Source organism: Aotus nancymaae, unplaced genomic scaffold (genome assembly GCF_030222135.1).
Source record: "Aotus nancymaae isolate 86718 unplaced genomic scaffold, 86718_ANA_hifiasm-v0.15.2.pri h1tg000064l_1, whole genome shotgun sequence".
Classification (NCBI taxonomy): domain Eukaryota; kingdom Metazoa; phylum Chordata; class Mammalia; order Primates; family Aotidae; genus Aotus; species Aotus nancymaae.
In genome coordinates this window covers 1,252,918-1,279,392 of record NW_026988479.1, presented here as the reverse complement: position 1 = coordinate 1,279,392, position 26,475 = coordinate 1,252,918, and the positions used below count along the sequence as shown (strand labels likewise).

General features: G+C 38.6%; 2 long non-coding RNA genes across 2 annotated transcripts in view; one reads left to right on the top strand and one right to left on the bottom strand.

Moving 5' to 3' along the window:
- LOC105714274 (uncharacterized) overlaps positions 1-26,475 on the top strand; it is a 397,021-nt gene that overhangs the window by 370,232 nt on the left and 314 nt on the right. The window contains exon 2 of the long non-coding RNA XR_001106781.2: positions 22,216-22,291. This is a non-coding gene — a long non-coding RNA (uncharacterized LOC105714274). The remainder of the gene's footprint in view (positions 1-22,215; positions 22,292-26,475) is intronic.
- LOC105714267 (uncharacterized) overlaps positions 16,584-26,475 on the bottom strand; it is a 287,503-nt gene continuing 277,611 nt past the window's right edge. The window contains exons 3-4 of the long non-coding RNA XR_002477502.2: positions 19,242-19,384; positions 16,584-16,921 (exon numbers count right to left, since the gene is read on the bottom strand). This is a non-coding gene — a long non-coding RNA (uncharacterized LOC105714267). The remainder of the gene's footprint in view (positions 16,922-19,241; positions 19,385-26,475) is intronic.

The window sequence follows — 26,475 nt, the reverse complement described above, 5'->3', positions numbered from 1 at the left end:
TGTTCTGGGTAAAAACTCCCTGCGTAACTCTCATGAAATAAATTTTGTTATTGACAGAAAGTGTTTAATATTAAAAAAACCTGAAGACCATATTTGGAGTTTCTGTTGTCAAAATGACTGATGGTTACTTGCTTTGTCTTTTCTGTGTGGGTTTTTAATAAAAAAAACTTGAACAATCTGATGCAGATAACTAATTGAGCTTTGCGTCAAGAGGTCTGCCAAAAGCAGAAAAAGATGACAGAAACCATGGCCTGAGAGGGTAGACAAACGACTTTCATAAAGTGTTCAATAAGCTAATTTCAAACAGAATATAGGATAACATGGAAAAGAATTGTAATCTATTTACCCTCTCCATAATACATTGGTTAGAAAAGTAAACTGTGAAATGGTAAAGATTAAGTATAAACCCTCTTGTTTCATTAGAAGTAACCCTAGAGGGCCGGGCGCGGTGGCTCACGCCTGTAATCCCAGCACTTTGGGAGGCCGAGGCGGGTGGATCACAAGGTCAAGAGATCGAGACCATCCTGGTCAACATGGTGAAACCCCGTCTCTACTAAAAATACAAAAAATTAGCTGGGCATGGTGGCGCGTGCCTGTAATCCCAGCTACTCAGGAGGCTGAGGCAGGAGAATTGCCTGAACCCAGGAGGCGGAGGTTGCAGTGAGCCGAGATCGTGCCATTGCACTCCAGCCTGGGGAACAAGAGCGAAACTCCGTCTCAAAAAAAAAAAAAAAAAAAAAAAAAAAAGAACTATAGGCCGGGTGCGGTGGCTCACACCTATAATCCCAGCACTTTGGGAGGCCGAGGCGGGTGGATCACGAGGTCAAGAGATCGAGACCATCCTGGTCAACAAGGTGAAACCCCGTCTCTACTAAAAATACAAAAATTAGCTGGGCATGGTGGCGCGTGCCTGTAATCCCAGCTACTCGGGAGGCTGAGGCAGGAGAATTGCTTGAACCCAGGAGGCATAGGTTGCGGTAATCCAAGATTGCGCCATTGCACTCCAGTCTGGGTAAAACAGTGAAACTCCGCCTCAAAAAAAAAAAGAACTACAAACCACTGTTCTAGCTTAATTTTTCTCTCTCTCTTCCTACTGAAACGTTCAGTCTATTAGGGCAGGGATTATTTTGTTTTTTTCTGCAGCTTTATTACCAGTATCTATAACCTTGTACATAGTGGTGTTCAGGTGCTCGATAAGTATCTGTTGAATGAATAAATGAATGAATGAAATGATTTGGTGTGTGATAATATAGGCCTTTGTTTCTCTATTCTACGCATATTATTTGTCCTCATTGGCAACTGAGTTTTCTCCAGTTTTCTTGTGTTATGATAGTAGGAGAGGCCCTTTAATTTCCATGTGACATAAAGAGTCCATTTACATTATGAAGAGGTAATGCTTTTGAAACAGTAACTAGTAGCATTTCGTTTTGTATTTCCTGTAAACTTGACCTATTTTCCACTTGGTCTGGAGCCAGAACTTGCCATATTCATGTCTTAGGGAAAGATACTTATAACTGAAAAGAGGAGTAAGGCTTTTAGGTGTTAAAATCACAGGACACATAGGAACTTAAAGCTATAAAAACATGTTGCAACTCAGAGCAGGGTTTCCTTCCCCTCTATCTAAAATAGATTCCTTGGACTATGGGGAGTTAGAGAGTTAGGGGTGGAATATACAGTGAAGAAGTGAAAGATGTTCTTGAGAAGGGAGTCTTGCACTCAGGTGTTTACTTAGGCCCCATCTGAACATTGAGATTAATATAAATGCCAGACATACTTGGTGATTAGACTTCAGAGAGGACATGTGCTTTGTTTTCTGGGTAGTGATCAAGGAAGCAAAAAGGTTCTAGAGTAGAAATGGCCACATGGCAGAGACAGGAAGATAGAGCTGAAACATCCAGATCCCATCATGATGTGAGCTGTGATCTTGGCAAACTTTCTCCTTCACTCCCCATACACCCTCAGAGACTGCTTTCAGGTGGCCACCATTCTGCCTCAGCATGACTACTAAGGTTTTCTAGACTGCCGATTGCCCAGGGCTACCCAGAGACACTCCCTCTGTTTTATGGGTAGGGAAAATGACTCTCATGTCTTTATATGGATAAATTCCAATCATTGACATCAAGTCTTATTTCTAAAAGGCACTTTAATTTTATCTAAATCTCTCAACTAAACTCTATGTAGTCTTTACTTTTCACTTTTTTCCAATAGTTCCTTCTTGACAGGAAAACTAGAGAACAACTTTTAAACAAGGTTGGAATTTTTACTCTAATATATTTAACTAGCCCTGGGCTTTTTGCAAGGCTCCATGTTTTGACATCCAAGATTGTATGAATTCATAATCTTTACATCTATATTTTTCGTTCTATCTTCTGGAAATTTTTTACTTCCAACCAGAACTCTTTTGGGAGTGAAAACTTATATATTTGCATTATATATATATAATATATATGTAGGTTTGTCATTGTCATATATATGACATTGTCATATATATATGTATATAATGCAAATATATATTTTTATTACTAAACCTATACTTAACAGAGAATTATCTGGCAATTCATGTCCCAGCCCATCTCCAAAGCCTCACTGAGTTTATTGTCAGGTAAAATGGGTTGCAGATCTTAGCATGTGGAAGAAATGGATGACTTCCCTGTCTGCTATGTTAACTTGTTCCTTCTTCATTTTCTGGTTCATTGCCACTCTCCACTTTGTTGCCTTTCAACTGGGCTCAGGAGTATGGAGACAACTAGTTATTTCAGTGGTCTGCTGTGACTGCAAATGCTATGCTTCTCTCAGAATGCTGTACACTGTCTGTGTTCCTAGCCATTGCCTCTCTAGATTTCTGCTTGTTGGCAAATTGTGCTTACTGAGAAGACCCAAAATGTTTTATATCCAAACTTCCATATCTGAGTGGTAACATCAAAGCTTCTCAGATGCCAAATTAGCTGCAGCCAGTAGCCAGACTCAGAACATCAGTATCATAATTATGTAATTCCATGGTAATAATCCAGGCAGATGTGAACCAAACGATTTTCACAAAACAGTGGCAGTGTGAATTGAATATGGAGCAGGCCCACAGAAAGAATATTAGAAAGTAAAATCAAATAAATTTTGATTGGTTAGGAATGAGGTAAAAGATCGACTTTCAAAAAATGTGTATGTATTTACTATTTTAGCCCCAGTGACAGATGTAAATTAGTATTATTATCAAATAAGAGGAAAGCAAGAGGCAGAATAGCCATGTCTTTGGCCAGACAGATGCAATGTGCTTAGTTCTGAACCAAATCACGTATAAATAGCAATGGTAACCAAATTAGACTACTTCTATCTCCATATAGTATTGAAATAACTGATTAGAATTATAAATGAGAGCATAGATGTCTGGAAATTGTTTTAATGTAGCTGAAAACAGATTAACTGACTTAGTAGTGGTGAGGTCAGGAGTCACATATAAGCACATACATTATGACATTTTATTAGGTAGAGTAACTTAGATGTAGTAGAACAAGCCTCTATACATTCCTGCTGCTCTCTCAGCCTTTACACTATTGATATAATATGAATGAGATTAGCAGCCTTAAAAAATCTGATTTCTATGAATATATGAAGTCAATAGACCAGGAAAAGTGAATAGTTTCATCTTTGATTTGGGTCTTAAGTTCACATTTCCTCTTAGGTTCTATAGAGCTGCTTAGCTCAATACCTGCACAAAGAAAGACAATTTAGAACCATGAAAAGTCGAAAACATCTGCCTTTTTCAGCCAAATCTTAGATGGCCTTTCTGAGTAGTTACATTTGTTTGGTAACATTTGTTGATAATTCACTAGGATTCACAGAACTCACTAGAAGCTCTTATAGTCATGTATAGTTTATTAGAATGAAAAGATACAGATAAAATAAGTCAAGAAAATATGCACAAGGCAGAGTCCAGGAGCATTGTAAATGTGGAGTTTGCATTTGTCTTCTCCTGGTGGAGTCATGGGCAGAGATATCTCCTCCAGGCAGCAATGTATAATAACAAGCACTTAAGACTTAGTGTTCAGTTTTTACTGAGGCCCCATCCCATATACATGGTCAACTACCCACCTCAGTCTCCAGTTCCTATGGAGGTTGGACTTACGCTGTGCAATTCAAAGCTCCCACCATAAATCTCACTGTTAGACTTAGGGGATGTCCCAATCTCCCAGGTAAACAAAGACATTTTTATTAGGCAGAATACTCCAAAGGGTTTAGAGATAACCTTCCAGTGGCTGAAGGCAATGACCAGAGCTTTCTTTGGGCAAAGTAAAATTATTTACTACATGATAATATCTAAATAAATAGAGTATTATAAATGCTAGAGACTATATATATATATAACAAGGTAGACAGAATTGAGAATGTGTGTATGGAGGTAGGGGGAAAGGGCAGTTTGCCTCATTGAATATGGTGTTTAGGATAAGGCTCATTGAAAAGAAAATGGGAGAGTTCACTGGACCCCTTGCAGGACGTGTGACAGGAGTGTGGCTGGCCTGTTGGGTGCTGCCACTGCTCAAACCCCTGATAGGCTGGGGTGAGTGCTTTGGGCTCTGGCCTTGCAGTAGTGTCTAGGGGTGGGTGCCTGCAGTCCCAGTGTAACAATGCTCTTTTAGCCTTGATGTCCACAGATGGCTTAAGTGTTAACCAGCTCAATTGACCCTCTGCCTTTTCACAAGGGCAGTGGGTCAGTGTGACAGCTTTCTGTATCTTGAGCTCTGTCCCAACATCCTGGAAGAATTGGGTCACACACAGCTTTGATGAATGAATGTGGAGATTTTTTTCATTATTTAAAAAAATTATACTTTTAGTTCTGGAATACATGTGCAGAATGTGCAGGTTTGTTACATAGGTATACACATGCCATGGTTTGCTACAGCCATCAACCCTTCATCTACATGAGGTATTTCTCCTAATTCTATCCCTTCCTTTGCCCTCCACCCACCAACAGGCCCTGGTGTGTGATGTTCCTCTCCCTGTGCCCATATGTTCTCATTGTTCAACTCCCACTTATGAGTGCAAATATGTGGTGTTTCATTTTCTGTTCCTGTGTTAGTTTTCTGAGAATGATGGTTTCCAGATTCATCCATGTCCCTGCAATGGACATGAACTCATTTTTCTTTTTTATTGCTGCATAATATTCCATGGTGTATATGTGCCACATTTTCTTGATCTAGTCTATCATTGATGGGCATTTGGGTTGATTCCAAGTCTTTGCTATTCTGAATAGTGCCACAATAAACATGTGTGCATGTGTCTTTATAGTAGAATGATTTATAATCTTTTGGGTGTATATTCAGTAATAACATTGCTGGGTCAAATAGTATTTTTGGTTCTAGATCCTTGAGGAATCACCACACTGTCTTCCACAATGATTGAACTAATTTACACTCCCACCAACTGTCTAACAGCATTCCTATTTCTCCACATCCTCACCAACATCTGTTGTTTCCTGACTTTTTAATGATTACCATTCTAACTGGTGTAAGACGGTATCTCATTGTGGTTTTGATTGGCATTTCTCTAATGACCAGTGATAATGAGATTTTTTTCATGTGTTTGTTGGCTGCATAAATGTCTTCTTTTGAAAAGTATTCATATCCTTTGCCACTTTTCAATGAGGTTGTTTTTTTCTTGTAAATTTGTTTAAGTTCCTTGTAGATTCTGGATATTAGCCCCTTGTCAGATGGATAGATTGCAGACATTTTTTTTTTTTCATTTTGTAGGTTGCCTGTTTACTCTGATGATAGTTTCTTTTGCTCTGCTGAAGCTCTTTAGTTTAATTAGATCCCATTTGTCAATTTTGGCTTTTGTTGCTATTGCTTTTGGTGTTTTAGTCATGAAGTCTTTCTTTGCCCGTGCCTATGTCCTGAACGGTATTGTGTAGGTTTCCTTCAAGGATTTTTATGACTTTAGGTCTTATGTTTAAGTTTTTAATCCATCTCAAGTTAATTTTTGTATAAGGTGTAAGAAAGGGGTCCAGTTTCTGTTTTCTGCATATGGCTAGTCAGTTTTCCCAGCACCATTTATTAAATAGGGAATCCTTTCCCCATTGCTTTTGTCAGTTTTGTCAAAGATCAGATGATTGTAGAAGTGTGGTGTTATTTCTGAGGACTTTTTTCTGTTCCATTGGTCTTTATCTCTGTTTTGGTACCAGTACCATGCTGTTTTGGTTACTGTAGCCTTGTAGTATAGTTTGAAGTCAGGTAGCATGATGCCTCCAGCTTTGGTTGTTTTTTGTTTGTTTGTTTGTTGTTTTGTTTTTTTGCTTAAGATTGCTTTAGCTATATGGGTTCTTTTTTGATTTCTTATGAAATTTAAAGTAGTTTTCTATAATTCTGTGAAGAAACTCTGCTTGATAGGGATAGCATTGAATCTGTATATTACTTTGGGTGGTATGGCCATTTTTATAATATTGATTCTTCCTGTCAATGAGCATGGAATGCTTTTCCATTTGTTCATTTGTTTGTGTCCTCTCTTACTTCTTTGAGCAGTGATTTATAGTTCTCCTTAAAGAGGTCCTTCACATCCCTTGTAAGTTGTATTCCTAGGTATTTTATTCTCTTTGTAGCACTTGTAAATGGGAGTTCACTCAGGCTTTGGCTCTTTGTCTGTTATTGTTGTATAGGAATGCTTGTGATTTTTGCACATTGATTTTGTATCTTGAGACTTTGATGAAGTTGCTTACCAGCTTAAGGAGATTTTGGGTTGAGATAATGGGCTTTTCTAAGTACATAATCATGTCATCTGCAAACAGGGACAATTTGAATTCCTCTCTTCCTATTTGAATACTCTTTATTTCTTTCTCTTGCCTGATTGCCATGGCCAGAACTTCCAATACTATGTTGAATTGGAGTGGTGAGAGAGGGCATCCTTGTCTTGTGCTGGTTTTCAAAGGGAATGCTTCCAGATTTTGCCCATTGAATATGATACTGGCTGTGGGTTTGTCATAAATAGCTCTTATTACTTTGAGATATGTTCCATAAATACCTAGTTTATTGGTTTTTTTTAGCATGAAGCAGTGTTGAATTTTATCAAAGGCCTTTTCTGCATCTATAGAGATAATCATGTGGTTTTTGTCATTGGTTCTGTTTATGCGATGGATTATGTTGATTTGCATATATTGAACCAGCCTTGCATTCCCAAGATGAAGCCGACTTGATCCTGGTGGATAAGCTTTTTGATGTATTGCTGGATTTGGTTTGCCATTATTTTATTGAGGATTTTTGAATCAATGTTTTTCAGGAATATTGGCCTGACATTTTATTTCTTTGTTGTGTCTTTGCCAGGTTTTGGTATCAGGATGATGTCGGACTCATAAAATGAGTTAGGGAGAATCCCTCTTTTTCTATTGGATGGAATAGTTTCAGAAGGTGTGGTACCATCTCCTCTTTGTATGTCTGGTAGAATTTGGCTGTGAATCTGCCTGGTCCTGGGCTTTTTTTGTGCTGGTTGGTAGGCTATTACGGTCTCAATTTCAGAACTTGTAATTGGTCTATTCAGGGATTTGACTTCTTTCTTGTTTAGTCTTGGGAGGGTGTATGTGTCCAGAATTTATTCATTTTTTCTAGATTTTCTTGTTGATTTGTGTAGAGGTGTTTATAGCATTCTCTGATGGTAGATTGTATTTCTGTAGGATCCATGGTGATACCCCTTTACCTTTTTTGACTGTGTCTATTTGATTCTTCTTTTCTTCTTTAGTAGTCTGGCTACAGTCTACCTATTTTGTTAATCTTTTCAAAAAACCAGCTCCTGGATTCATTGATTTTTTTGAAGGGTTTTTTGTGTCTCTATCTCCTTCAGTTCTCTGATCTTAGTTATTTCTTGTCTTCTGCTAGCTTTTGAATTTGTTTGATCGTGCTCCTCTAGTTCTTTTAATTGTGATGTTAGGCTGTCTATTTTAGATCTTTCCTGCTTTCTCCTTTGGGCATTTAGTGCTATAAGTTTCCCTCTACATACTGCTATAAATGTGTCTCAAAAATTCTGGTACATTGTGCCTTTGTTCTCATTGATTTCAAAAAAGTTGTTTATTTCTGCCTTAATTTTGTTATTTACCCAGTAGTCATTCAGGAGCACGTTGTTCAGTTTCCATGTTGTTTTGTGGTTTTGAGTGTGTCTTTTAATTCTGAGTTCTAATTTGATTGCACTGTGGTCTTAGAGACTGTTTGTTATGATTTCCATTATTCTGCAGTAGCTGAGGAGTTTTTTACTTTCAATTATGTGGTCAATTTTAGAATAAGTGTGATGTGGTGCTGAGAGAAAGGTATATTCTGTTGATTTGGGGTGGAGAGTTCTGTAAATATCTATTAAGTCCGCTTGGTCCAGAGGTGAGTTCAAGTCTTGCATATCCTTGTTAATTTTCTGTCTCATTGATCTGTCTATTATTGACAGTGGGGTGTTAACGTCTCCCACTATTATTGTTTGGGATTCTAAGTCTTTTGTAGGTCTCTGAGAACTTGCTTTATGAATCTGGGTGTTCCTGTATTTGGTGCATATACATTTAGGATAGTTAGGTCTTTTTGTTGCATTGATTCCTTTTTCATTATGTAATGCCCTTATTTGTGTTTTTTGATCTTTATTGGTTTAAGGTCTGTTTTATCAGAGACTAGAATTGCAACCCCTGCTTTTTTTTTCTTTCTTTCTATTTGCTTGGTAAATCTTCCTCCATCCCTTTATTTTCAGCCTATGTGTGTCTTTGCACATGAGTTAGGTCTCCTGAATATAGCACACTGATGGGTCTTGACTCTGTATCCAATTTGCCAGTCTGTCTTTTAATTGGGGCATTTAACCCCTTTACATTTAAGGTTAATATTGTTATGTGTGAATTTGATCCTGTCATTATGATGCTAGCTGGTTATTTTACCCATTAGTTGATACAGTTTCTTCATAATTTTGATGGTCTTTACATTTTGGTATGTTTTTGCAGCAGCTGGTACTGTTATTTCCTTTCCATATTTAGTGCTTCCTCAGTAGCTCTTGTAAGGCAGGCCTGGTGATGACATATTCCCTCAGCATTTGCTTGTCTATAAAGGATTTTATTTTTCCTTTGCTTATGAAACTTAGTTTGGTTGAATATGAAATTCTGGGATGAAAGCTGTTTTCTTTAAGAATGTTGAATGTTGGCCTTCGCTCTCTTCTGGCCTGTAGGGTTTCTGCAGAGAGATCTGATGTTAGTCTGATAGGCTTCCCTTTGTGGGTAACCCAACCTTTCTCTCTGGCTGACCTTAACATTTTTTCCTTGGTGAATCTGATGATTATGGGCTTTGGGGCTGCTCTTCTCGAGAAGTATCTTTGTGGTGTTCTCTGTATTTCCTGAATTTGAATGTTGGCCTGTCTTGCTAGGCTGTGGAAGTTCTTCTGGATAATATCCTGAAGAGTGTTTTCCAACTTGGTTCCATTCTCCCCATCATGTTCAGGTTCAATCAAACATAGGTTTGGTCTTTTTATATAGCCCCATATTTCTTGAAGGCTTTGTTTTTTCCTTTTCATTCTTTTTTCTTGAATCTTGTCTTCACATTTTATTTTATTAAGTTGATCTTCATTCTCTGATATCCTTTCTTCTGCTTGATTGATTCAGCTATTGATGCTTGTGTATGCTTCACAAAGTTCACATGCTGTGTTTTTCAGCTCCATCAGGTCATTTATGTCCTTGTCTAGACTGGCTATTCTAGTTAGCAGGTCCTGTATCCTTTTATCAAGGTTCTTAGCTTCCTTGCATTTGGTTAGAACATGCTCCTTTAGCTCAGAGAAGTTTGTTATTACTCACCTTCTAAAGCCTGCTTCTGTCAATTTGTCAAACTTATTCTCCATCCAGCTTTGTTCCCTTGTTGGTGAGGAGTTGTGATCCTTTGGAGGAGAAGAGGCATTCTGGTTTTGGGAATTTTCAGCCTTTTTGCACTGGTGTTTCCTCATCTTCATGGATTTATCTACCTTTGGTCTTTGATGTTGGAGACCTTTGGATGGGGTTTTTGTGTGGGTGTTCTTTTTGTTACTGTTGATGCTATTGCTTTCTGTTTTTTCATTTTCCTTCTAACAGGCTTCTCTTCTGAAGGTCTGCTGGAGTTTGCTGGAGGTCCACTCCAGACCTTGTTTGCCAGGGTGTCACCAGTGGAGGCAGCAGAACAGTAAATGTTGCTGCCTGCTTCTTCCTTTGGAAGCTTCATCCCAGAGGGGCACCTGCCAGATGCCAGCTGGAGCCCTCCATTATGAGGAGTCTGTCAGCCCCTGCTGGGAGGTTTCTCCCAGTCAGGATACACGGGGGTCAGGGACCCACTTGAGGAGGCACTCTGTCCCTGCAGAGCTCCAGTGCTATGCTGTGAGATCTGCTGCTATCTTCAGAGCCAGTAGGCAGGAACATTTAAATCTGCTGAAGCTGCTCCCGTAGCTGCTCCTTCCCCCAGGTGCTCTGTCCCAGGGAGGTGGGAGTTTTATCTATAAGCCCCTGACTGGGGTTACAGATATGGGGTTTTATTGAATGGTGGGGCTGGCTCTCAAGTCTGCTTGTCTCTTCATCTCGTCTCCTCCTCTCCTCATCTGTTTGTCTGCCTCTGGAGCCTGGAGTTTGGGGTTTATATGGGTATAGGATAGGGGGTGAGGGTGCTAAAAGGCAATGTTTTGGGCACAAAAACAGAAATGTCTGTTTCCTCTTAGGGCTGCAAGTCTCCAGGCTTGAGGGAGATGCCAGGGAACTGCCATCCTGTACCCAGTATTTCCCTGTCCCCTGTCTGTATCACAAAGCTGGCATTCTGATAAGGAAACCAAGTCTTAGAAAAGAAAGTGACTTTTCCACGGTCAACTGAGATCTTCTTTCCATTACACAGAGGTGAACAAAGACAATGTCCAGCAGAGTCTGGCTTGTATTGTAATGGGACAATTTTTATCCATAATCAAAGAGGCATGGGTACAGGAAAATCACAGAGATGTCAGTAGTGAGATTTGACCAAGAGGAGTCAGAAGCAGGCCGAAGCGAAATTAAAGCTGTGAAATCTAGAGGAAAGCAAGGCAAGAAGTAGAAGGAGCAGACAGGCATCAAGTTCACCAGCATGGCACGGGCTAGTTCAAACAAACATCAGACAGTGTTGTGCCATCTGTGTTGGGATGTGTCCACATATCCACCCAGCCACCTATGGCCACCTATGTGAGGAAAATCCTATTTGTCACTAACATTTTTCCTAGAACGTCCTACCTTTTTGCTTTTTTGGAAAACCTGTCTTCTAATAAGACTCAGTTCACACCTCTTTTCTGATTATTTTCTTTCCCATTCTTAGCATCTTGAGCTCACTTCTGTAGCACCTGCAACATTGTATAATGATTTTTGGCAGGCTTTTCCAATGGTTAAACTGTATGCTTATAATTAGTAGGGACTGTATTTTATTCATATTTCTATCCCTAGCACTTATTTCCCAGAAAATGTTCAGTAAGTGTATACGTGAAGTGAGTAAATAAATGAAATCTTTGATCCATGAAGGGCCCCAAAGTGACTGTTATTTATATTCTTCAAATACACTCTCAGAAACAAAATTCAGTTACATGAACACTGCTTATTTAGTGATGATATGATATCAGAGATGACCTCAACCTGGAAATAATAATGTAGAGAAGGATAAACTCAATAAGCTAAAAATCACTGTGGTCACTGGTCTGTGGTTAATTTTTATTAACAATTCTGGAAACAATTTTGGATTGGATTGTTGTCTAATTTCTTCTTTTCAGTCTTCTAAGATTAAGCAACTAATTTTTTGATGCAATGGTTCATTTATTTATTCATATAACTCTTTTCTCCTATAATCAGGCATTCTGTTAAATGATAGAATTTTAAAAAGAACAAAACACAGCCTAGCCCTTTTGAAGAACGCAATTTAAGTTTTAGATTTTAAAGGGGCAATTGATATGACATCTGTCAGCACATACTATGTTATATACAAATTGAGACAGGAATAGGGTAGTAAGTAATTACATGTAATTTCACTCTGTTTCTCAATAATGCCTATTGAACAGTCACACCTAGTTACATGTAAAGACAGTCAGTGCCTCTGAGAGCATAAAGAAGATACATTATAACTATTGTAATCTAGCTCCTTTCATCCAATTAAATTCAACCAAACTGACTTGGGGTGTGATTATGGACAAGCATTCTGAGCCTAGTTTTCTCATTTATGAAATAAAGATAATAAAGTCTACTTCAAAAAAACTTTGGGAAGATTTATTTTGAAAACATTATATGTAGAGCTGCTAGGGCATGTCTAACAGACTTTGAATTAGGTGATGTTTTTCATACTTCAGATCACCTCTGATATCAAAGTTCTTAAAATTAAAAATTATTGACCAGGAGTGCTTGTAAGAAAAAAGTATTTCATTTTTATAATGCCCATATCCCTCAAATTTCTACTGCACTAGAAATGCAGACATGCCTTGAGGGACTAGGAAGATTGGTATCCTTATTAGAATTAAATGCAGTTATATAATTCTATTTTACCGGGATCCCTCTCTATTAGTATACACTATGGTTCTGGCTATATTAAAAAAAAAATTTGGGCTTTTCTGTCATCAGAATACATTGCTCAAGAATACGTTGTTGCTAGTAATGCTCTCTATATTTCAGAGTTTAGGTCTCTATATGAATGTGTCATATTTTATATCTTCTTTCAATTAAGGCACATATACCTTACTGTTAGACTGAGTTTATGTATTAAAAAAGTGGTTCCATTTTATTGGTGAATTAAAGGAAAACAGCAAGATAGTACATAGGAAAAGTCCATTTTCTAGGGGTCAAAGAAAAAGAAAAATGCCACAGTAATGATAGTACAGTGAAAAGATGTTTTTACCCCTCCACGTCATACATTTTATTGCTGATACAATTTAAGCAAGCTGAATTGTAAATCCTTATATTAAAACATTAGTGAGCCTGGTTTAATGAAAAGCTTTTGTCACTGGCTTTTAACCTAGTAAAATCCCAAGAATATTAGCTTCTCGAAGCCCAGGTTTACAATGTCTGAACGATAATTATATACCTATTCCCATTTATTTATTTTTGTAAATAGAATGATATAATTTATACATTGCCTTTAAGAGATATCATGTTCTCTTTATAAGAGTCAAAAATAAAACATTACATTTCAATTAAATAGAAACATTAAGCTTCAAGGAAAGATTAAATTTACTTGGAAGGCTTGGAAACCTTCCAAATAAATTTATTTTTTTTGTTAAAATGTTCCAGTTATATTTTTATGAGTGCTAAACATATTTTTTTGATGTTCACTGGGCTTAGCGGTGCATGGCATGAATAGTATCATTTTTCAATGTCTGTTGCATTACAAAAAGCTCTAGTTGATCCTTGCATGCAGTGTGGTTTCTCTCTTTTGAGTTCCTTGGCAACAATAACCTCTCATCATGATTACGGAGTCTTTTGCAGAAGGATGGGCCTAATCCCAGTGCTCCATCAACTCAGTAATCTATTCCAATCAGTATTTGATAGATTTGACAGGCCATCTCTAGCCAAGTGAGACAGATTCAGGCAGGCCAAGCATCTTAGCAGTCTGCTGCAAAATATTGGGGAAAACCTTTGTGCTACATCAAAAATTATGGACACTAAAATTGCTTCTGGTCTATTCTCTGATGATAGAGAAGGAATATAAAAATTTCCAGATCCATAGTTTAAAATATACCTGTTATTTTAGTTATTGAACAAGTTCCTTCAATATTAAAAAATTAAGGAAAAATAACCTGGTATTATATTTAGCCAACAGCAATAATTCAAGATTATTAAATAAGTCAGTTGTTTCAATGCATGGATTTCTTAATAGTTCTAGTTTTTCTTACATATGCATAAACCAGTATCTTATTTCTAAACACCATGAATCAAGTTTCACAATCCAATTTTAAAAGACATTAATAAATATTTTTAAAGACATAATATAACCTAAGATGGCAAGTGTCATCTCCCTTTATGTTTTTAAATATAATAACAATGAAGGGAGTCACTTGAAAAGGAAATCACTGTTTACCTCAAATCTAGCTCTTATACTCAGCATTCCCTGTTTCTGCAGCTTGGGGAACATGGAAAGAAGCTCTCTGTCATATGGTGCACTTGAGCATTTTTAACTAGCAAAGATTAGTCTCTCTTAGTTATTTTTTCCTTTCTACATTACTTCTTATAAGACAAGAATTTAGAAAGCTGTAACTTCTCAATATACATTTATTATTATAGGTGATAATAATCAGCAATAATTTATATACAGTGATATATAATAGTTAACTATTACTTATTTCAGAAGCATTTATCATTTTTTTTATTATACACCCTGGCAAACATTTCAGTATGTTTGATTTAACCACCATTTGAAAGATTTCAATGTGCTCCAAGTAGTAGAGCAAAAGCAACTTACTAAATATATTCCAACTACTTTTAATGTCTAATAAAAAGCAGGTTTAGGGAAACGTATGAAGAGATATGAATTTAAAGTGCTTACCTTTCTCACTCTACTATTTCCTGACTTTTTCCCCCCAAGAGCTCAGCTGGCTCCCTGTGATTTAACAGTAAGATTTAAATAAGAAAGAAATCCTAATCTTTCCATCCTTCTTTGCCTTAGGGCTAAACTGTACACAGTAGCTGTTAATCTAAAAGTTTTATCTAAGATTTCAAAAAGCAGCTTCACATGTGATGTGAAAATAGCATAACCTCAAAGCACTGAAAGTGATTCTCAATTTCTTTGTGAGAATGTAACTTAAAGAAGCAGAATTCTTCTACAAATATATCTGGAGTCTTCAGTGGCCACATGAATGTGTGTGCATCCTAATATGAGACTGTTCCTATTACACTCCCCAGCACTGAGGTGGTACACTTGCTTGAAGTAAATGGGGGCATAGGAGGATGTTTCGTCAAAAATACACCAGAAACACACTGTTTTATAGCAGAACTGAAATAGATCTTCTGTTGTCATATTTTCATAACCGTTTTATATGCTAAAGTTTTTTGAAACGAATTGGACTTCTCCCCAAGGCTTATTCTCAATGGGGAGCGTTTGGAGATGGCTCTTTGGATTGGATCAGATTTGACAATTTAAACACTACAGTGCATAATTAAATTCCCTGCTACTCTTAATAAAGGAAATAACTGACTTAAATGAAAGGATGCTTTATACAATATAGGTGAAACCTAGGTAAGACCTATAGTAATAGGACTGGTTTGGTAAACACATATAGGGTTTGACTATGATTCAGATAGTAATGAATAACATGTTCAGAAGCTAATATAGTAAGCTGAATCTGAGGTGAGCTGGAAAAATAGAAGAAAATGTAACAGTCAGGTCTGCTAAAAAGATTATGATACATCCTTGTTCTCCTCTTCTTCCAGAAAAGAGAGAGCATGGCTTTAAAAAAAAAAAAATGTGTGTGTCTGTGTGTGTGTGTATGTGTGTTTAAATTGACAAAGAACAAAAACAAATTCTTCCCTAGCCGTTCACCCATCATTCTTGTGTTCATTAATTTTTATCATTTCACAGAGGCAAATTGTAGAATTGTTATTGGAAGCATTTGTATTGGGTGTGCTAATGCTAGAGGTAGCCCTTCACTTAAAATTAATAACCTAACAGATTTCCTTCCAAAGACTGAAGAGACACAGCAAGAGGAAAACAGTAAAGCAAAGAAGCTGGCTAAGGTCTGAGCTGTGTAATTCCGCCCTTGACCACCCGTGTCATTGCAGCCCACAGAACCTTGAATGGTGCTTGCCAGAAATCTGCATTGAGGTGCTGAGCTGACTCCCATGGCGTTTTAAGAGTCTCTGAAGGGGAGCAAAATCGAGATTAATATGCGTTGAAAAATAAAATGCCCTTATCACATTTTTGTCTGACCTTTGCACAGTTAAATGAATATATATCTCCTCACTGGGAGTTTTTGGCTACATGTCAGGTTTGCAGAAGGAGGTTAAAAAAAAAAAAAGTCCTTGCAGCCTAAGGAGGAAGGGATGCTCCTAAGTGAACTTGATAGATATTATTAGTATAGAGGTGATTCAAGGCAGGCTCTCTTTCCTTCTCTCTGCACTTTGTGTTCTACCCTGGGGCAGAATAACTGATGGAAAATTACATCTATAGGAGAGTTGAATATTGCCTTAAAATGCCAATAAGACAAGCTTGGGAGCAGACAATAGAGGCTTTATTTTCTTTCATTTTATTTTGCTCAAGAATGCTTTACCTACCAAAGATCTGTGGCAGAGCTGTGTGAGCAGGGGGAAATCAGACTTGCAAAAAGTTAACCTTGAACAAAGAACACTCCCAGAGCTTCATGTTGCTTGCGATTCTGAAAGCTTTTTCCCAAAGTCGAATCAATTGCCAATGAAGTATGTGGAGAACAGAAACGTAAAGGCTTTCCTCACTTCCTCCCCTCCACAAAGGTTCTTCTTCATTTATTTATCTCTTCCATTTTTTTTTTCTTTTTTGGTCAAAGTGCCCGAGGCAAGCAACATCTGCAAGTAGCAAGAGACTTGCATTTCCTTTGTGTTGTGAACGCTGCACAGGCTTTAAGGGCTAAGCTGGATCTACCCAGTGTCCTGGCTGCTCCCTTTTCTTCCGTGCAATCTTCTACCCATGGACTTTGGGAAACACTACTGTCACTTTCTTCCGAGGGTGGGCTTAGAAAAGAATAGCAATGCGTGAAGGTCACTGTGTGTGGAAGCTAAGAGAACAGACGGTTGAGAATTAAAACAATAAAAGTCCTAGAAACAAATTGTGTTGATCTAAGAGAACGTAACCCTGAGGGGCGCTGGATAGGCTGGGCTGGGGCTGCACTGAGGAGCCCTACTGCGTGGCTGGAGTAGGAGTTTAGCCTCTGTCCAGCCTGCTGGTCTAACTGTGGACTTGTGTAGGTCGTTGTCTGAGCAGAGCAAGCTGGAAGGTGCCCCAGAGTCAGTATCCTGAAAAGAAATGGAAAAAAAATAAAGAGCAAAAATCTTGATCATTGTTAGGAACAAAAGCAATCTCATTTTGAACAGAAATGCTTTCAACTTGTTTGGATTCTTAGAAGAAAACCAAATAAGAAAAATGAAGTTCAGTTAATATTTCTCTTTCTTCCTTTTCTTCTCTCCTCCTTCCCCTCTCTCTCTCCCTTTCTTCCTTTTATTTTGAAAGAAATAGGTATTGTTTTCTTGCTAGAGAAGGAAGTTGAGTATATTTGACTTTCAGAAATCTGTTTCACTGTTCATTTCCAATGTAACTTATTCTTTCAAAGATGGAAGTTTTGGTTATCCAGATTAGTCGGTTATTTGATGTTTGTATTTCCGTGTCTGTGTCTGTTGCTATGGTTTGAGTGTTTCCCGTCTTAAATTTAGGTGTTACTACTTAATTCCCAATGTGATGGCATTAAGGGGCAAAGTCTTTAAGAGGTAATTAAGTCATGAGAGGTCCTCCCCTCATCAATGGGATTATGTGCTCTTATAAAAAGGCTTGACAGAGGAAAATTGTCCCTCTTGCCCTTCCTCCTTCTATTAGTGAGGACACAGTGTACTTCCCCTCCAGAGGATGCAGCCCTCACCAAACAACTGAACCTGCTGGCACTTTGATCTTGAACTTGGCAGCCTCCAGAACAGTGAGAAAATAAGTTGCTGTTCTTTACAAATTACTCAGTCTGTAGCATTTTATTATAGCAACCAAAACAGACTAAGACATCTACCCAGTCAGGGTCATCACAAGATGTTTCTGTTGAAAATTTCTTTTGTTGTAAAACATCCCTGGAACCGTTGGGCAAGAATTGAAAATAAAGGTAATACGATGAAATCAGCACTTTGGTGGCACTGACATATAAACAGTCAAATTAGCTTTCTTGTCGGGAAAAAATGGAAGCTGCGCCACAAAACATGATCCAGCAGCAGCCTGAAGTGTCCTTTGATCTATTAAGGTCATTAATAATGCGACGTCCAAGCATTGCTTTTGGGTTGTTGAATAATGTAAGGATTACTTGATTTGATAAAATCTATTTCCGGTGGATGGTTGTTTACTGAATTAAATGTGGTTTGTTTTATAGTATACCCTTTTATAATTAAAATAATTCACATTGCCAACACATATTTAAGGGATTAAATTTGACATACTTGGAGCGAATTAACAGAGAGGAATTGCTTCATAGATTGAAAATAGAGGTTCTGTTTTTTGTTTCTAAACTTTTGTGTCTTTATAAAAGGAACAATTCTGCTGGCTTGGTCAGCATGTTCTCCTGATTTTTTTCCTCCGTGAGGAAACATTAATCAGATTCTGATTACTGTCTTTAGCTTGTCAAGAGGTGAACAGAAGTTTTAAGAGGAGTCTAGCAGAATTTGTAGACTCGAGCTTCGGGAATTGAGTAAACACATTAAATCTGGAAAGTTAGCCACCAGGGTAATGGGTTAGAAAGGGCATTTAACTACATTCTGCTAAAAATAACACTTTTCTAGGAGCTCAAAGAAACATGGTAGTGCTTTAGCCAAACTATCTGCATTTTTTCCCTCTGAAAATTTGGGCTTTTAGCTAAAAAGAGCCTATTGATTTTACATAAAGTTCAGAGAAAAACAAAGGTTTGTTATAATTTAATAAAATAAAATATAATTGTAAAAGCAATCAGTTATTAAGAAGGATAAAATTCTCTGCAAATTTTCATTGATGTATCTATTTCTGCTTGGTGAGGTATAGTTGGAGTCACTCCCAAATCCAGATGTTATTTTTCTTATTTCTTTTAAGATAGGAAATTATAATTCATTTTTATATACCATTGAGAACGTTAGCAACTTTGTAAGGCAGTTCTGCATGTTTTTAGATCGAACATTAATCTGAAATTATGCAATAATTTCTCACAAAAGATACTAAGTCAACATTCATAGCACATTAAAAAAAATGAAAGCTCGAATGTTATTGACTTCTGAAATGGCAGCAAATGGATCTTCAATTTATTCCTTGGTTATAGACAACTTAGAGCCATACTTCTTCATGTGCTGAATGTAGTTTGTGTACATTGCCTCCAACTATTATCGGTTTCTTTCACTAATGAGTAGATTATATTACTAATATTGGCAGTCAAAACCTAGGTGATTAAAGCATTTCAATCATAGCTCAATAGTCTTAGGAAACCTCATTATATCACATATCAAATTAAAAGTTTTGCTATTTTCACCTTGAATTTATAACTTAAAAGTATTTAAGACATTAGTATATTGCTGAGGCACATCACTTGATTAAGCCAACTAAAACTATGGAAATGATACTTACCAGAATGACCATGACCTGAAAGAGCGTTTTCATTATTCACTACTCATTTCCAACACGTTTTGTGAGTACCATTCTGACTGGCTGCCTCCATACTTCAGGATGGATGAACAGTCTTTGTTGTTGGTTGTTGTTTTGCACAATTCCTGAAAGGTATATATTAAATGGTTTTGGTTTTATCCTCTTCTTTATCTCACCAATGTGTTCAGTACTAAACTGAGCATTAGAAGGCATACATTGTTGAGTAAAACAAATAAAACAGGATAAGGATGTGTAGTAGTCTGTTCTTGCATTGCTATAAAGAAATACCTGACACTGGGTAATTTATTTATTTATTTATTTATTTTATTTTATTTTATTTTATTTTATTTTTGAGATGGAGTCTTGCTCTGTCACCAGGCTGGAGTTCAGTCGTGCGATCTCGGCTCACGCAGCCTCCGCCTCCTGGGTTCAAGCGATTCTTCCACCTCAGCTTCCCGAGTAGCTGGGACCACAGGTGTGTGCCACCACGCCCGGCTAATTTTGGATTTTTAGTAGAGACGGGGTTTCAGCATGGCCAGGATGGTCTCGATCTCTTGACCTTGCGATTCACCCGCCTCAGCCTCCCAAAGTGCTGGGATTACAGGTGTGAGCCACCTCGCCCGGCCCTGGTAATTTATAAAGTAACGAATTTTAGTTGGCTCACGGTTCCACAGGCTGTATAGGAAGCATAGCTGGGAAGGCCTCCAGAAACTTGCTATCTTGGTATAAAGGCACATCTTACATAGCCAGAGCAAGAAGCTGAGAGAGGAGGGAGGTGCCACACATTTTAAACAACCAGATCTCACGATAACTCACTCACTGTCACCAGAACAGGCGCCAAGGGAACGATGCTAACCCTCTGTCACTATAACAAGAAAAGGGAGAAAAGGAGAAGTAGGATGCAAATGTTTTAAAAGTTTGAGGAAGTAAAGTTGCATCATGATCCAATCACCTCCCACCATGCCCCACCTTCAACACTGGGGATTACAATTCCACATGAGATTTGGTGGGAACACAGATCCAAACCATATCAGAATTGATGATCAGACACAATTCTTTATCATCCATTGAGTAACCCCTGACTTTGTTATCACAAACCTGCTTCATCAGCACTGATTTCAATGCACCTTTCATACTCTAATTTATAATACAGTTCTTAGCTAAAAATAGTCTTCTTCCATAGCATGTATTTTTGGAGGTAACTAACAGGAAATTTGCCAAGTACTTCTTCCCCGTATCCATGACATTTATACCAGGAGCTATTGTATAATATGAACATTAATGGTTCTATCCAAATGTAAAGTGAGATATCTAATAACATGATTTTCAACATTAAAAAACAGTGATATTATGTGACATCCTATAATCATTTAACACTGAAGTCTTGCCAGCATTCCAATCTGCTTTCTCTCAGAGGAGGATATTTTTCATGTAATTAGTGGATAGCTTTGCTTTTTTGAATTCTTATGAGCAGGACAACTTTGGATGATGCTCCCATAGTTTTGCTTTCTTTTCTCGACTGTTAGCGACAGTCATAAATTTCACATTAGAAAGCTATACTTAGAATTTGCTTTGTAAAAGCTCACTTGTTTACCAGAAAGATTACTGTGTTCTACTGGAAAATTTTGGAGAAAAGCCTGCATGATTTCATTTCTTCAAATGGATCTTAAGCACAAGCTAGATGCTAAGCACAAGTTGCTCATGAGAAGTATGTGATATAGATATGGTCCCTATTCTTAGAGAAGATAAGTATGAATCAGCAGTCACGGCACAGAGTGAAAGGTGTGCTGGAGGAAGCAGTAGTGATATCTTTCCTAGCCTGGGAAGGTCAAATAAGAATTTCCAGGGAAACCTCTCTTTCACTATAACAAGAAAGAGGAGAAAAGGAGAAGTAGATGCAAATGTTTTAAAAGTCTGAGGAAGAAAAGTTGCATCCTGCTGACTTCTGTCTTCTCTAGGAAGTAGGGATTCTTCTGAAGGGATTGGGGAAACAGAAGTTTGTTAAAGTGAGAAACATTTGAAATAGTTTTGTTAAGAATGAGAAATAATAACATAAAAGAGGCAGGGAGATTTATCTATTTTGTTCATTTATGCATTAAAAAAATAGAAAACATTTATATGAAAGTTTATATGAAACAAATGATTGAATGGATGATTACCATACAGTGATGGAGTTGACTATTAGTTGTAGACCTTAAAATTATGATGGTACCATATACTTGATTATGTAATTTTTTTCAGCAGGTCTTAGTCACATATCAGAAGGCAGGTCTGGGAGAATCAGAGAGTTGAGATTTTGTCAGACAGGAAAGATGAAAATAGAATGGCACAAGGGTGTGTTAGATATTATTTAGGTGCTGGACTGTGAGGTCTAACATGGCAGTGGAGGAATGCAGATGACTTGCTCATGGACAGGACCAGAGGTTCTAGAAAATTGGCATTTGGAGGGCATGTATTGAAAGGAGTAGAGGTTGAGATCAAAGGGTGAGACTCTAGACTTTAAAGTTCAGAGCCCCCCCTGATGATATAGTTTACAGTTGGCTGGAACTGAAATGATATTTTAAAATTGTATCTCCTGTCACTTTCCTCCAAATCCTTCACATTACAAGGGGTTTTCCATTCATGGTTCTTTCTATGCTAGCCCACCAAATATATATGAGCCTCTTTGTGCCTCAGTTTCTCCTTCTGAAAAAGGGGAAAACATTCATTTCAAAGAGTTGTAGTGTTTAAATGGGATAATAATATAAAATTATAAATTTGCCTAGAACACTGAGGGGTAAGATATACCATATTCTTTAATTTTTAAATTAAAATTCAATGGAATCCGCCTCTAAGTTCCGTTTAATATGATGCCCAGTTACTAAATATGAACCATTAATTGGGACTCTTTTCTCTGTTTGGCAATGTAAACACTATCAAATACTTAGAAATATCCTCTGGCCTTTCGTCCATCCAGGTTGCAAATGAGACGCTCACTGTATGAGGCAACATGATGTGTTCAAAGGCCGGTGGCTCCACTGCGTCTCTGCCAGGTAAGTCACTGCCATCCTTTGCTGCAGAGCTCAAGTCTGTGGTGCACAAATTTTCGCTTCCTCAACACACACATTGGCCCACTCATCAAAAGTCCTGTTACCCCCTAGGGTACTTCTACCCTGGGCTCTGACATTAGTGCACACATCAACACATATCTTTTCTCAAGATTGCAGAGACTGCTATCCTTGGGTGACTCCCCCTCTTTCAACACAGTAACACCCCTTCCACCCCACACTCCATCTCCTCCCTCTCAGGAACACACAGCTACATTCCCCTCTCACACAAAAATCCAGATAAACATGTATTAAAGATAATTAACAACTTTTGTCTTAAGCCATGCAAATATAATACCTATAACAAACTCTGTGACCAGAAGCCTAGAATTTCCTGGAGGAGAGGTAGGCAAAATGAACTTTCCATCCTCTGGGTGTCTCTTCTGGCAGGGAGTAGGTATAGAAATTAATAACTTCGATATCGTGTCCTGAAGGTAAATTACATAACACAGAGTGAACAAATAGGTCAGGAATTGTTTCAGAAATTACCCTTATGTCATCGTTAACCTAAACTCTCTCCCACACAGAAGCCTGGCCCAACCCTCTAAAAATGACATGATAATCACTGATCCCTTTGCAAGCGCTCTCAGTAGAAGGAAGGAACAGATCCTGAGACTCAGAGGGGGTGACAGGGAGCAAATTCCATGTCTCTTAACTGCCACTGGCCTCTCTAAATGAACCCAAACCTGCCCTTGAGATCCCAACCAGTTAAAAGGGTAACTTAGGCTGCAGCTTGCAGAGCTAATGAAATTTCTAGATGAGAGGTCTCAAAAGGCAGAGCCCTTCAACTAGCCAGGGCCCTGCACTAAACTTGAAGATTTGGATTCAATTCTCCATGCTGAATTCCTCCATGGGGCTGCCTCTAGGAATCCAAGTCCTTTAGATGGGAGCTGGCTCTTGAAATTTTTGGTACCAACAGCTGCCCTCTGGTGATATGGTACCCACTCTATACCAAGGTGCCAGCTTAGCCATGCACTCTGTTTACCCCAACATTTAGTGCAGGGTATAGGGCTTGGTGATGGATAATCACCAAGGACTACCAGGGAGTTACATCCCTGTTGCATTCTGTTATCTATGGCTCCTCCTCAAACACAACTCTAGACAATGTGAATAATGCCCCCTGGAGTTGATCCTTCTCCCCCCACACTTGGGCCTTGAGTGTGGCAAAAAAGCACTAGAAAATTTTCTCTTAGAATAGGTCCTCATCTGCCCATCATCGTTTAGCTAATAGGCTTTCCTGCTTTTGAGGGCCTTCTCTATTTCCTATGTGGGAAACAGCTAGGAAAGGGGAGGGAGAACCAGGACTAGAAGGCAAGCTAGAGTAAGAAATCCTTCCTGTAGTTTGCAGACATTTTGGGCAGGTCTTTTAGCAGCCACCCCCTCATGTGCACACACTCTGTTGCACTGCCTCACTTTGTGTGTGTCTTTGGAGATAAACACAAATCTGGGAGTGAGGGATAGCTTGTTAGGTGACGCTCAGTCAGTCTTTCAGAACTGCTAAGCCACTATCACTCTCTTGTTGAGTAGTCCTTGTTCTTGGGAACAAAAGCAACTGGCTTGGGACCCACCTCCTCTTAGGTTTTAGATTTTCCATCTAATAGGTTACTCAGCTTCTCTGAACTTCAAGCTGGGAAAATAAAATAAGACAAATATATGTTATTACATATGTAACAAAGAGCAGACATTAATCCTCCAGGCTTTGTCTGCTGTGTAAGTCTGAACCTCTGCAGGAGATACATGTGGCCTCTCTAGTCTCTGAATCTGGGAGCTGATGCAGGGTGGAGACTGGAATGGAGGTAGGATGAGCTACATTGCCCCTTACTTCTGTGTGTAAAGAATATATCAAGTGGTTCTACTGGTTCTTTTCTTTACTCTTTTAAATGGAGATTCCCCAGGCCACTAGTGCCTACTTTTTGGCAAATCACTACCTCGTGGCTCTTTTTCTTCAGGAGCTGTTTCCCTTGCACATCAATGGCATTGACTCAGAGGAGCTGGGAAAAGTTCTCCCACTCACTTCACCCAGTGGTTCTATAAAGTTCAAGATCATGAGGGGGCAGGGGGAAGCACTGAGTGGTGCATGTACCAACAATTGGTTTTTCTTGAATTTTCCAGTGTTTTAAAAGTCCCTGAATGTTTGTAGTGCATGTTGTTTTGTTTGTTTTGCATTTGTTTTTATTGTATAAGAACTCTTTAAAATTGGAGATCTTTAGAGATACAGACAAAGCACCCTGACACGAGTGGGTGTGAAATGCCACCATCCACCTTCATTCCTAACCGTGTCACCTTGGTGAGGATGAACTGGCTGTCAAGAAGAGCTGAAGCTAACCTCTTCATTTGTCCAAGCCAAACCCCTAGAATACTCTAAAAATTCTCCCCAAACATGGCAGAGACAAATGTTCTCACTCTCCTTTTAGAAGAAATGAATGTATTTGCGATAAACATAAATCCCTGGTTATGAGAAACAGAAAATTTCCTCTTCAGGAGAAGTGATAAAATGAGAACCAATTATTTTTTTCCTAATTGAATTATCACATTAATTTCACATACATTTTACTGTGAGTAGAGTAAGGAGGAGGACATTTAGCTGGCCAGAGGAAACACAGCTCAGGGACGGAGCCTGGGGGTGCGGTGATGTTGGAGGGTGGCTTTATGGACTTGGCATTCTTGCCCTGGGCTTGTGGGTCTAGCTGAGGACCTATGCTCCTTGGAGAGCATTGAAGATGGTTGCCTCAAACACAGTTACTAATCCTGGAGCCTTAGAATTTTCATGGCATTTCTGACCCTGTCCATAACTTGCACATTCAGATACTGAAAGCCTGCTTGGACAGGGTGTGGTGGCATCATCCCTTTCTTTCAGTTTAGGGAAAGCAGAATCCCTGTAATCACATGCATATTTGTATATTGGGAATCTTGGACTTCCAAGCAAATTGGTACTCCTTCATACTTCCTTGGGTATTTCTTTGGGTCCCTTGCAGTAACTCTCCACGTCTTCTTTAAGATACACTTAATGATTGTGTGGCTCTTCAGAGTTGCACTATCCTCATTCCCCAGAGAGACAGCTCTGATTTCTAGTGGACCTGGACCCAGCCAGAAAATGTCACTCTTTTGGCTTTGTGATGTGAATCTTCCTGTCCTTTCCCTATTTTTAATGGATAAAGCCACTGAAAAGCCTCATTCTATTTTTAATTTATCATTCAGTTGAGACTGTGGAAGGAACTGGGGCATCCTGTTCCAAGTAATCTCAGCTAGTCCCCTTTCCTGGGCAAGAGACTTCTCTTTGATCTGAGAGGTCCCCAATCCCGTATCTCCCCTCAGATCCTCTCCTGCTAAAGGTGTTCCAGGTCCTCTCCCTTTTGAGCTGGTGATAGATTCTTGTCCTAGTTGTTATTATTCCCATCTGAGGGGCCAATGCAAACTTATAAGTGCAATTTGAGAGAGACTGTAGTGGGCTAAATAGCGCCCCTCACTCAAATATGTCCAGGTTCTAACCACCAGACCCTATGAAGGTGATCTTGTTTAGAAAAAGTGTCTTGTTATATGTAGTTAAGGATCTCAAGATGAAATCATTCTGGATTTAGGGTAAGCCCCTAAATGTAGGGTGCCCACCCTAAATCCAATGACAATATTCTCATAAGCAGCAGTGACATGGAGATACATGGAGGAAGGCAATGTGAAGAGGGAGGCAGAGATGAGAGTGGTGCATCTCCAAGCCAAGCAACAGCAAGGATTGCCAGCACTCACCAGAAGCAGGGGGAGAAACATGGAGGGGATTCTCCCTCAGAACCCTCTCAAGGGACCAACCCTGCTGACACTATTATTTCTGGCCTTCAAAACTGTGCGAGAATAAGTTTCTGTTGTTTAAGTCACTGACTCTGTGATAGTTTGTTGTGGGAGGCCTGAGACACTAACATAGAGACCATCTTGTGGTCATTTAGCCTTCTTCACTCACAGATGAGGGTTCAGGGAGAGACCTCCATAGGCTAGATTCTAAACGAACCCTTTTGATCACCTCCGTGATGATTAATTTTATGTGTCAACTTGACTGGACCACAGAGTGTCCAGATACTTGGTTAAACAATACTCTGGGAGTTTCTTTGAGGGTTCTTTCTTTCTTTTAGTCTAACGTTTAA